This window comes from Anas platyrhynchos, chromosome 2 (genome assembly GCF_047663525.1).
Source record: "Anas platyrhynchos isolate ZD024472 breed Pekin duck chromosome 2, IASCAAS_PekinDuck_T2T, whole genome shotgun sequence".
Lineage (NCBI taxonomy): Eukaryota > Metazoa > Chordata > Aves > Anseriformes > Anatidae > Anas > Anas platyrhynchos.
In genome coordinates, this window is record NC_092588.1 from 88794843 (window position 1) to 88806301 (window position 11459).

Genomic DNA, 11459 nt, shown 5'->3' on the forward strand with positions numbered 1-11459 from the left:
TTGACATTCCGGCTGTGTTCCCTCACCCAGTGTCTTGGCATGACCTGTTTAAGTTTCTTCTTTCCACTGGAAAAATTTTGGGAGATAATTTTCTTTTCTGCTACTGCTTGAATGCTGGTAGAATTGACTGTGCCAAACCAAGAACAGCTACTGAACGGTGCACTGTTTAAGGTGTTACCTCAGGGGAGATGCTTAGCGCTGGGTGCTATCATTATTTGTCACCTAGCAGCTCGTTACATCGTTTGGCAGTTTTTTGGGTGTTGCTGTGATCTCAAAAGGGTTAACCGAAAGTCAGCAGCGATGCTGTAATCCTCCAGGACTACCAGCATGCTGCAGTGTTGTTGTGTCGGATCAGGGGGTTTCAAAGGAAGGAAGCTGCGTTAGCTCCTGCAGCTGCCTCGGTCATGTCTGTCATTTTGGGTCTCTGCTCCTAACAACATGGCTGACGAAGCAGGTAAAACAGATGACCGCCATGGTGTGTACAAAGCCTTCATATTCCTTCACACCCACTGCTCTCAGGAAATGCACTGCCCCGTAGTAGGAGCCATCACCTCCTCTGAAAACAATTGCCGAGGGTTAGGAACGTGCAACCTAGTTGGGGGGGAAAGCAAAAACATGTTTGACAAACAACCCTCGTCCTGACTGCAGCGATGAAAACAATGCAGGTAAACCCAACTGCCCTCTGCCCTACTTCTTGTGTGCCGTTGGCAATGAATTCTCTAGCAAAATAACCAGAGGGAGCACTTTTTCCACAACATTGCTATTTTCTAAAATCTGCATTGGGTTCGTCCTTACATTGACATTGCAACCATCTGGTATGAGCGGTTTGATATGAAGTGGGGCAAATCCACCCTGTAGCTTCTAAAGAATCACTCTTAGTGAACCATGCTAGTTTTCCCTTCTATTTTTAGAAAGACTTCATGTTTTAAATTGGGGAGAGAAAAAGTGATTTGGAAATATCAGACCTGGAGTTTAACTTCAACTGTGTTTGCAGTCATGTAATGCAGCTTCAAGTTATTTTACTGGGACATATATTATCAAAAAATCTGATATATTTAGATACATAAAATCCTTGCAGGTTTAACAAAATAAAATAAAAATAAAAATGATTTTTTTATCTTCTAGGCAGAGAACTGAGGCGTGGAAAAGGTGAATCCAAAGTCACAAAAAAATGTCCATGGCTAGGCTATTGACCTAATCTCTGGATTAGTCTCCTCTGCCTGTCTCTCCCAAGGTACTGACAATCATGATAGGAAAAGCTATATTTTCTTGGTAAAGTTTTTTTTTTTTTTTTTTCCCCTTTATAAACCTCTGTTGCATTGAATGTACTCAGCTTCAGGATAATCACTGAGCAAGGCAAGCAGCAGGCCAAGGGCAAAGCTGAGACAGTGACCTATATATTCTGGGATGCATCGTATGCATGTAGTGATTCAGAGTGGGTTTGCTGGCACCTCAGAACAAGGGGTCTGGTAGGAAGTGTCCTGTTTGCATTCCTTCCTCTGTGAGACTCAGAGAGGACAAAACTTCTTCTACATCTTCCAGTCTTACTGGGAGACACACAGAACACAGAGATGGCTCTACTGGATGAGACTGCAAAGCCAGATTCCTGCCTAATACAGTGGCCAATAATGAATGTTTAGGGAAACACAGTAAAAAAGGCAAGTATGCTCTTCCCATGGTGTACCTTTCCATCTTCTAGCAATAGGTGGGGAGGGATTTTTAGATTTGTGGTTTGCATCCAGACTGTCACATTTAACAGGGCTCAGGAGACATTTCTTCTATGAATGTGTCTAGTCCCTTTTAATCCATTTTTCCTTTTGACCTCTGCCATGTCCTGTGTCAATGAGTTCCACTGCTTCTATCTGCAGTCCATGGAAAAACACTTCCTTTTGTGATTTTTTAATCTTGAGGCTCCATGATTTCCACTGGGGGCTTCTTGGTCCATTTTCTGAGAAGCAGTGAATAGTTGTTCTGCTTGCCACAGATTCTTTAGATACCTGATAATTACCCTAGGTTGTATTTTCACAGAATCACGGAATGGTTGAAGTTGGAAGGCACCTCTGGAGAACAACTAGTCCAAACACCCTGCCAAGCAGGGTCACCTAGAGCATGGATGAAGGGCCTGAGGGAAACCTTCTATTTTCTTGATCATTTTCTTCTACTTTTCTAGTTCTGCTATAATATTTATGATATAGAAAGACCAAAAGTACATTCAGTCAGACTATGAGTGCACCATGGTTTAATGTAGTGGCATAAAAGTGTTTTCTGTTGTATTCTTTACTCACTTTCTGGTAGATCTTAACTTTCTCTTTATTCTTCTGGCTAATGCTAAGGATTTGTGTAACATTTTCTGAGAAATTTCCACAGAGGAAGGAAGAAGAACATTTCCTATGGTCCGTATCATCTAAAGACAAAACAAACTCATTTGAACAAGAAAACATCAATATGCTTTCGTGGCTTTAAACGTTTTATTGTTGGCTGAAGCAAGCTCACCCTCCTCCTTCCAAGAAGGATTTGGAGGGGTATGATGGAGTGGGAGATATCACAGATCAAGAAAGCCACGCAAAGTGAATGCAGATGGAGTGAATGTCATTGTAGCCCAAGAATTTCACTTGAAGGTCAGGAATGTAGAGAAAATGTAGATTGAGTGTGGTAAAGAAGAGCTGTGGGTTGTTAGGCTCTCTTGGAGGTAACAAACTTGCTTAGGTCACTGCATTTTACATGGTGAGATTGGGCAGAGGTTGAATAGATTACAGGGCTGTGGTATTGGGAAAGCAAAGGTAGTTGTATCGATTGTTTATCTGACAGTGATTGTGAAAAAGAGTTGCGGAATTCTCCCGTGTCAAACAAAAAGCTTGGATACTTTACAGCTGCCTTAAAGCTGAAGCTATTAACCACACTATTAAAGTATGATTTAAATACCAGATAGGGTTCTGGTGATTTGGCTTTGTCAGCACTGATGCGATCTGTGAGCTAAACTGGTGTCCCTCTCCAACTGCAGTTTAAAAGCAGGGCTTTCTTCCATCCCCTTCCCTGGCTAATGGCAACACGAGACGCATTCGTTCAGATTCATGGCTGCATAGATGATAAACCTTGCTATCATAGGGTGATCATGAAGAAGGACATCCTTGGCTGGTGTGCAGGTCATGTCATTATCTCTCTTCTAGCCTCCTTAAAAGTTCTTGGAGGTAGGTAGCAAAGTGCTGCAGCGTGCCCACAACACCCTGAATGCAGCCCCAAGGCAGCAGCCATGTAGGGCAGGCCATGCTTTCCTTTGCCTTAGGATGAAGCGGCTCATCAGCCAGCCAAGGGCAATGGCAGCAGAAAGGCAACATAAAGCCGTCCTTGTTTTCCTGTTCTGCCCTGCTGAGTCCTGCTTTGGGGGAGGGAGGATCTGTGCCAGAGGAGGACCAAAGGTTTCCTCCTGCAGATTTGTCAATGCCCTTTTTATTAATTTCCAAGGAACACAGAGACAAGCATTTCCTGCACTCAGCAGCATCCCCTGGCTGCCTTACGAATGAGTCACATAATGCAGCTGCCTGAGCTTTCTTGCAAGGTGTGGCAGCATTTGCCATCAGGACATCCAGGCTCTCTCTGTAGCTCTCCTGCAATTTACGCGTCAAACCCGCAGTAAATCTACAGTTCTTTTCACCATTAATAGCTGTCTTGGGGGGGAAAAAAAAAAAAAAAGACAAAAAAAAAAAAAAGACATTAAATGAGAAGTCATTATTGCTCATTCATATGTGCTTGGAGCTGTTCAGCTGGGATGTGAGCTCAAACAAACATTTGAAAGGCAGTAGGCAATCACCCTGGCCAGACAGCATTTTTAACATGAGCTCTTAATTCCACTCTAAGTTCCTGTGGTGCTGCACCATCTTCACCTTGTGAATTGCGATGAGAGAGCAGAATCCAGCCCTTAAAATAGCATATGATAGCCCTGTTTCTACCAAGATGATTCATGCAGAAGATAGGGCAGCAACCATTACGAAGGAAAAGTTGAGGTGGTGTTTGCGAACTGACACAGCTCCAGCTAGCTTGAAATGCTGTCAACAAAAGGGCTGCGCTGACAGCTCCTGCAGCAGAAGGGATCTATGGGAGACTGGCTGGTAGGAGAAGTTTTGTTGTATATGAGAATAAATTTATCTTCATAAAGAAATGCACGATTTGTCACAATTGTAAAAGTATAAAAAAGACTACTGGCCCAGCGGCGGGAAGCTCGCACTCCCCTCTTCGCAGCACCCAGGTCACCTGCAGCCTCTTGGTCCCCTGAGCCTGACCTGCAGCTGCAGCTGCAGCAAAGCTGAAGAACTGAGGTGAATTAAGGCTGATTTCTCCTCTAGGGAAGAGCACTGACCTCCTCAAACACTCTGGGCCAAATCCATCCCTGGTGTGACAGCACTGGAGTTACATCGGTCTTAATTTTGGCAGAAATCTCTGCTCAGGCTTTCACAGCAACAATACTGTGTGCCTTTCTGAAGTGAGGGTGGTGAAATGAATCAGGTCAAAGGAGACTAAACACTGGGTAAAACCCTTGATCCCAGTTAGGAGTTTTGCCTGCTCGGGGACAGGGTTTGGCTGGCTACGGTAATCATGGGGTGGTTACTGTGTACTCCAGACATTGCATAACTGCCCATTTAATTTACTGCGAATGTTATTCAAAGCTCAGGATTTAATTCTTTTGAACATTAAAGCGTACAGCCCAGTTAACCTCTTCTTCATAAGTCACTGCGTATTATTTCCACAGAAGTGTTATAATTTTTTTTTTCCTCTGGTTTAAATTACTACTTTGGTAATTTTTTTTCCCTCTTAACTATTATTAGATTTTTGTTTTCAACATGCTTGTGATGTGCATGTACTCTCTCAGCCACTGTAAAATTTCCCATGTCTACCATCAACTCTTCAAAGATCTCCAGATATCAAGATAAATACCTGGATTTGTTCTTAGATAAAGTACCATGTTTTGGTCCCATGACAAAAGTCAGAATATAATCATTCCAGTAGAACAGGAACAATTTGTAAAATTCTGACTCTTAAAATTTTTTACACTGCCTGTGTTGTGCTGTATTCCAGATTGAAATTCTTGACAATTCTGTCAAATTTGGTAAAAATAATTCATCACACATTTTACTCTGTATTCATTTAATTATTACTTAATTGTCATAGTTACAAACCATTTAAACCCCCTTCCCCCTTTCTTTTTCTGAAAAGTTTTTGCTCTTAAAAGGTACTTCAGTGTTTTCTATATATACTTTAAACCCACACATTCTTCATCATTTTATTTTCTTGCATGCTCTGCAGGATCCCATTCTTCGCTTTTGCAGTTTGCTCAGCTGAGTTCTGGCCACTGGACCAAGAAGTGTAAAGATGCATAGTTGCAGAACAGCTCATTTATTTTTCCACTGGGTTTGTTTACTTTACCATTGCTTCTCTGCTCTTGACTCACAGAGGTACAGATTCTACCTTGAAGAACAGCACCAGGAGGTAAACTTGTCTTTAGTTTAAAAGTAGACAGATGGCTTTTAGTGCTGTCCCTACTGGGATCTGAAGGTCAAACAGGGTTGCTTCTTACCTCTGATGATCTGTTCCAGCTCTTCAGTTTAATAAAAAATTATGTTGATTATTTAAAAGAAGGAATTCATTTCATCTGAGCTCTCTTATCTGTATCATATGTGGAAGCTTAACTGTTAGCAGTAGAAATTTTATTCTCATTAAAGCCATTAAATGGCTTCTGAATACATGGAAATGGCAGATCTGTTGGAAAGAAAGAATTTACATAGAATTTACTAAAAATATAATCTGCCATCCTTTTCAAAAAAAGGAAACAAGTCACACTCAAACGGCAATATAACCTGCTTCAGTGATATCAAACAGTTTGTTTTGGATTTGTTTGGATTTTATAATAGTTGATGTGTTAAGATTTCTAGGATTTGCTAAGGTACTCTTTTTATTTCACCGGTGTTTATGTTTCTTAAACACTTTGTAAAGAAACAATGGCTTTTTTTTTACTAATGCACAAAATAATTGAAATATTATTCTAACAACATTTGTCTCCCTTTGCCAGAGCAATTACATCATAGTAAACTACATCACTTTAAAGCCTCCTCAGTAGAATAGAATGAATATTGTAGCAAAGATTCCCTTCAGAGGAGATAGTAAAAGTAACAATACCAAGTTTCACAAACTTGTCAAAGTGTTCATTAAAGTAGCGTAAGGTTTTATTTCAATGTCCTCGACACAAAACATCGCAAGTTTTCTCTGGAAAACCTAGTAATTTTTTTTTAATTATTTTTATTTTTGAAAAATATGGCTCGTTTATTTATTGATTTTTAAGTGGTTAATTCTGAAACAAAATGTTAGATGCCCTATGGGAATCTTTTATTTTTTGACTGAAAGAAATGCTATTTCAAAAGTCACTTTGGGCTACCTCATAATTAAATTCCTTTGTTGTTTTTTGTTTTGTTTTTTCCTTTTCAAAAGTACATGTGACATGACAAAATAAGCTGTTGGCAAAATTCTGCTCTTTAGATTGATGATGTCATGTAAAATGGACTCCTTAAAAACAAAAATTAGACTCTTGTGTATATCACTGATTTTTTTCTTCCAGTTATCAGCAGCATTCAGTGCTTAGCACTTGTATACCCATCTTTCATTTTCAAATGCCTTGCTTGAACATACAAATGGATCTGATTTAAATCCTCTGCACAACCACAGCTGTAGCATGTGAGACTGTGGAAAGGAGGAAGAAATAGCCCTACAGACTTGTTACTTCTCCCAGTAAACCCAAAAGTGATGCAACTTTTGTATGAAGACCTAAAAACTGTTAATGAAGGTACTGACTCATCCGTTCTTGAATCAAGCCTTCAAATCAGTTTTAGTGCCCAGTAGTGCCAAGAAAAGAACTTTGACTATTCCAAAGCAATGCCCAAGCTGTTTCTTCCAGAGCTCAGACAAACTGAAAAGCATTTCTGTGAAACAGCGGGAGAATTCTGGGTAATGATGGATGAATAAATATGCTCAGCATCCTGCTTTCCTTCAGAATTCCTATGTACAGTGCACTGTAGTGAATATTTACATTTCAATACCCAGCATGCTTCCTCTGCTCTTTCAAAGCTGTCTTGAATGAGTCCTGGAGCTGCCCAAAGAGGGTTTGGGCTTTACTGGGTATACGAGTATGGTTTAAAACAGGGAAGTTTGTTTTATTCCCTGTCCCAAAACTGTCAGAATGTAACAGTGTAGCTCCTTTGCTAAGTAAGTAGTCAAAGATGCCTCTTTCTTGACAAATCTTCTCCTGAAAACCATACCACTATAACACTACTTGAAGTTATTTAATTTATTAAAAAGAAATATGACTTCATGTGACAGATATGAGTTGATGGTTTAATAATACATGCTACTGGATGCAAAATGGTGAAATATCTCTACTGTCATGTTTTTCATTCTTTTGAAAAAAAAATATATCCTTACTCTAGAGTGACCTCTTGTTTGTCTATCAAGGCATTAGTCAACTAGCTGTCTAGAAGGAGAAGGTCCGTTTAAAACAAGTCAATATCTTGGATTGGATTTGTTTGCAGAGGCTTACAAACTTGCATGAAGACCAACACAGTTACTTTAAAAAGTATGTAAATGTTGAAAACATTTATTGTAAGAATCTCCCAAATAATGTGACTGATTTGCATGTCTTCTAAGTGGTCAGTGACACAAGGTGTGTGGCTATGCCTTTGCCACTGATCAGACTAATTAGATCCTGTTAATGCTTCTGTGTTACAGAAGCATTCGTGTTGGATGTTGGGCTAGGCACAGTAGGTATATCAATTCCTCTGGGAAAAAATCACATGTCCTAAAGAATTTATGAGCTGGGAAGAAAAATTTACTATTGTAAAAAAAAAAAAAAAAAAAAAAAAAAAAAGGAATGAAGACAATGTTAGATCAAGAAAACAGAGAGAAAAACACACAAATCCATCAATCCTATGTCATTGTGATTTAAATGAGTTTGCATAATGCAATGGTTTAAATATTTCAGTTTAAAAACAATCAAAAAACAAAACAAAACAAAACAAATAAACAAACAAAACATAGCAAGACCTTCAGTTCTGCATCCATGAAGAATCACGAGCCATCACTCCACACACCAGCACAAACATGTCGGAACCTGTGCAGAAATCCAAGGGGGTGCACTCGTTGCATGAGGAATAACGTTGAAGAGGCACCATAAAGTTAGTTATATGCAGATGGATGAAATATGCATAAAATAATTGCAGCTGTGATCACTCTATAAATAGTTCTTTTAATAAAGACCTGGTTTAGTGTGATAAGTATGTAACCCTTTCATGTAATTACTTAGTATAGGCAATATTAAAGAGGATGAATCTCTCCTATATCCAGGAGCTGTGGTGCCCTATGTGAAAGAGATAACTGAAAACCAATCAGAGACTGAAGCATTCTGAACACACCATGTTTTAGTTTGGAAATAAGAAGGGAAGCCCGCCTAAACATCATATAAAATCAAAAATTCCCATATAAGTTATAGCTTGGAGTGAGTAGGCATACAAAATATTGGAGCTGAATCCATTTTATTTTTTTTTTCAAGCAAAGGGAAAGACTCTCATTGTTTTCACTGGATTGTGGTTACTGGATTTGGATTTTAGTAGACTGTAAGAATTGGAAAAATGATAAGCTTTTCATTATATTAATTAGATTTCCATTTTCAGTTACTGAGATCACTTAAATCTCTGTGCATCAGCCATACCTTTTTTAAATAGCTATTAAATTAAGATTTCTCTTTTTCTTCTCTGTGCCTATCTGTTTGATCAATTAAATTTCAAGGAAATTTATTAATTTATGTAGGTCCAATATAAAGCTAAGCAGGACTCTGGTGCTGGCTCTGGTATCACTGCCATTCTAATCTGTACAGGGATATAAAGCTCAATAATAAAGAAGAGAAACAATGTCTAGGGGATCCCAGGCAAGGGAGTGAAAAGCAGGTAAATGCTATATTCCTCACACTAGAAGTGGTTAACTTTTAATTTTAATGTTGGGGTGGACAATTAATTTCACTGAGATAGCCTGTGTGTTGAAATAAGATCCTTCATAAATGTTTGAAGGATAAAAATTCCTGTTCTCTCTGAATATGTGTTTACACATTTTAATAGCAAGGTCTACAATTACTTATTTATATAATTCTGCCAGGAGTCCAGTGTTGTGCAGAAATGAAAGAAATCCCAAATCTCCATGTTGAATCATTATTTTAAATATTTTAAGAATGTTGTTTATCCACTTTTAACACTTGCAAAGTAATTCCATTTGATAAATAGAAAATTCCACATTTTATTTCAAATGTTAAGGCAACAAATTTCTGAAACAGCAAGACAAAATGATCGTTGTGGTGTCTAGGCTTGTTAGGAATAAAAATGGATGATTGTCAAACATTCATCAGTGTTCTCTGGTTTCCATGGAATCTTTTTCTGTAAGAAACAAGATTTTTGGTGTCCTGAACATAGTGGCACCATTTAACTTCTCAACAAAAGACATTGCATTTCTGCTTTGCAGTGCAATTGGACAAAGCACAGTACATTGCATGAAGAATGTTTTATTTTTTAATTTAATTTTATTTTAAATTGTTGTTAAATCTGCCTCTGATACTCAGAACCAATGACGTTTTGTTTTCTTGTAAATCTAATCACCTGTTAGGTGGAATTTTCCTTCTTTTTATCCTTTTTAATAGGGGTTAAAATTTCTTGTTTCCTGTATGAACCTCTTGGTAATAATATGAAAAAATTCAGTGCCTGTAAAAAACAAGTTGGCCCTTTTATTATGAAAATTATTTATACAGATGTAGCAGCAGAAGCTCCACACTTCTCATTGCAGATGAAGCCTTCCCTAATGCAATCTCTTCTCTTCCTTTTGAGTTTCGGAAAAGTAGCAACAATCCTGTTCCTCAAACTGCTTATTTACATTTGAATTGAAAATTAAATAAAGTTTGAGGATTTTTTTCCTGCAAAAACGTGGAAGTCATTCCTTTAACTTCAGCAAAGGCACTCTGCTTTGTGTCAATGTACAAAAGGGTACAGTTCAGCTCAGGTTAGAAATGCCCTGTGCATGCTGGCTGGATTTGTTCTGCTGAAGAGAGAAGGGTTTTAGTTGTTGTTTGTTTGTTTTTATCCTAAATAAAACCTTAAAAGATGGCAATTATAAGGGGAAAGATCAATATTTTATAACAACAAGGCCTATTTTACAGAGCTGGTAACTATGTTTATTTCTAATTGAGATCATTTAGCTGTTCTGAAAATTGGTCATTATCTTAAGCCATCTAAGCACACGGGACTGATTTACAGACCTATTATATTAAGTATCTGGAGTTTCTATTGATTTCATGTCTGAAAATCAGGCATTTTTTATTTAGCTGCTAATTGAAGTTAAGCCACTAACTTAAAGATCTCCAGTTTGAAAATTTGGTTTTTACTTTTAAATGCAAATGCTTTATGTAAAGCTGTAGTGAAAATGGAGAAACTGGAGTATCCTGGGTTATTTCACCGTTTGTCTCAAATATTTCTTTTTGAACAGTTTCAGTCACCTTCCTGCAGTGTTTTAAAAAGGTACATGTGTTGTGTTACACAAAATAAAACAAAAAATATCAGGAATACTTTCCAAGACACAAAACATTTTGTGAAAGTTTGAAAGTATCAACATATTTGAAACTATATTGAAAGAGAATGGATTTATATGACACAGACACTGGTCTGGAGGCTTGTTAATATGTCATTAATGTCCCAAGATGTTTTTCTTCATTGTAATTGCAAACATTCCAAAATATCTCTACCTGCTTCCTAAAAATTGAAGAGTCAAGGCAAACACTCTCAGGAATACAAATGCTGAGCTAAGTATGTTGTCTTGAATATTTACTTCTGGAAATAATCAAGTGATTTATATTAAAAGGCTGGTGTCCGTGTTTTTCAGGTGGTGTATTTGACAAGTAGTGAGTATGTACTTTAAGACATCTTTAATTTGAACTGTGTGGTTTAGATACATAGTGGTATTAAATGGAAAGACCTATGCTAACACAACATTCAGGCTGAAATAATTCAATTGGTACATGCAAAAATTAGGGTTTCCCATAATGTCAGCATATAAGATGTTCATGATACTGTATATCTTGTGGAACAGATTTAGCAACAGTGGTGAGTAAGACATTAAACCAAAAGAGAGAGAGAGTAACCAAAAAGAGAGAGAGAGAATAGCTGGTGACATGTCCTAATCCTGCAGTCAGGTATTTATGCTTGACTGCATAAGCAGTTGTTCCTGCTCATGTCAGTAGAGCTATACAATGACTCTAATGAAGAACTTAGATAACTTTTGTAGACTAGATACTGAAAATTTCAAAGGGTTTAAAATAATTGAGAAGAATCCTGAAGTGACTGATCTAAAGCTGCAGAGAAAATTCCGCAACTCAGAGTCTCATCTAC

At 37.9% G+C, this 11459-nt stretch overlaps 1 long non-coding RNA gene across 1 annotated transcript; it reads left to right on the forward strand.

Annotated features, from left to right (window-relative positions):
- Positions 1–320: 320 nt before the first annotated feature.
- LOC119715967 (uncharacterized) lies at positions 321–7823 on the forward strand. The gene is made up of 4 exons (XR_005263540.2): positions 321–454; positions 1126–1234; positions 5299–5481; positions 6605–7823. It is a non-coding gene; the product is annotated as an uncharacterized lncRNA (long non-coding RNA).
- The last annotated feature ends 3636 nt before the right edge of the window (positions 7824–11459 follow it).